A 1936-nucleotide genomic window follows, 5' to 3' on the forward strand; every position below is an offset into this window, starting at 1 on the left:
GTTCTTTTTTTTTTTTTTGTATGTGTGTGTGTACATAGATGCTCCATTGTTTGGGGAATAAATATTTATGATTTTTATGTCCTGTTGATGTTGTATAATTCCTTTAAGCAGTATGAAATGTCCTCCTTTGTCCCTCTTGATTAACTTGGCATGAAGTCCATTTTATCTGATATGAGTATAGAAACTTTGCTTGTTTACAAGATTCATGTGAAGGATATGGTTTGTTGTTGTTGTTGTTGTTCTTTTCATCCTTTTACCTTCAATCTGTGAATGTCTTTGCTTATGAGGTGAGACTCTTGGAGACAGCATATTGTTGGGTCTCGTTTTTTAATCCAATCTGCTAGGGTATGTCTTTTGATTCATTAGTTTGGTCTTAAGCCAAATAGTTCCTACTAAGATGTCTGCAGTTTTGTCGCAATTAACCAAAATGATATATTCAGATATTGCCTATAATACAAACAGTAACTTTGCAAAAATGTTTACAATTTCAAATGGTGGACAAGGAGAGAACAGAAGTGGTATAGGATGTGATGATTATGAGGAAGGAGGAGAGAAGGTATAAATAAAAAAATCAAAGGAAGAATGATAGAGGGAACAAAAGAGATTGGTTGGCTATTAGCAGGAGAAAAGAGAGAAAGAGCATCAAGGGAAACATAATTGAGAGACAGAAAAAAATATATAAATTAAAATTTAAAAACTTAATACAGAAATAAAGTAAAAATAAAATAATACAAAACATAACTGAAATTGGGCTGGGGATGTGGTTCAAGCAGTAGTGTGCTCGCCTGGCATGTGTGCGGCCCGGGTTCGATCCTATGCACCACATACAAATAAAGATGTTGTGTCCACCTAAAACTAAAAATAAATAAATAAATAAATATTTAAAAATTCTCTCTCTCTCTCTCTCTCTATTTAAAAAAAATAACTGAAATATACTAATTAGACATCCTAATCCTCAATAAACTAAAAAAGATTCGTTTTGAAAAATAATTAGTTTCAAAAATGATAGAAATGTAAGAGAGAAAAAAAGAAAAAAAAGTCTCAATGAAAATTTCAATAATTGTTTCCACTGAAGATTAAAAGATTTTCGGCTTCCCTTTGTTTGTACCATCCTTAGGATGAGGTTGCTAATGTGAGAGTGCTAATTTGAGACTGAACTCCTGGAGGAGTTTAGGCTTAGGTATACTGCAGTTCTTTGGCAAATTCCAGTTGGTCTGAAGATTTTAAATCAGTGAACCTCCAGAGACCAGCAATTGCCAGTCCATGCTGGAAGACTATACCCCAGGAATCTCCTTTGGGTTCCACTCATGTAGTTTAGGAGCCAATTCTTAGCCCACTACCTTGCCTGTGGACTCCATGATTCCTGGTCTCTGATCCAGTCTCCAAATTTAATCTGTCTGACTCCTGCCCTTTAGAATTCCTGGTCAGGTGCTTCTCCGCCTGGGGATTCTGATAGCAGCTAGATTGGAAGGGGAGGGGTAAGCCACAACCAGTATTCCCCTCATGTAAACCTCTTTCCCTGCTTGATATTGCTCCTGGTCTCTTGGGCACTCTCTCTGTTGCATAGCATGGGTTTGTCCAGCTTGTTTTTCAGGGCATACTTGGATCTGCCAGAAATTGTGTTTCCTAGCTACTGGCCACCTTACTGAGGCTGCAAAATGGGTCCTTCCTCTTTTCTCTGCACGTCCCAGAAAAGAAGCAGTTTCTTTCCTGTTTAAGAATATTGTGCAGAGCACTTTACAGTTTAGTTGGGCAGTGTCTTTGATCTCTAAACTCTGTGTACCCAAACATATATCAGTCCTCCTGAGATTGGGGAGTTCCTTTAATTCCCTCATTGCTTTACTGCATTTGTGAAGGGACTGTTCTGGCTTGTGTCTCCAGCCTCTGCTGTGGCTGTTGCACTAGTACTTTCTTCCTTATTTTTTTAAATATTTAT

Source organism: Marmota marmota, unplaced genomic scaffold (assembly GCF_001458135.2).
Source record: "Marmota marmota marmota unplaced genomic scaffold, marMar, whole genome shotgun sequence".
Classification (NCBI taxonomy): domain Eukaryota; kingdom Metazoa; phylum Chordata; class Mammalia; order Rodentia; family Sciuridae; genus Marmota; species Marmota marmota.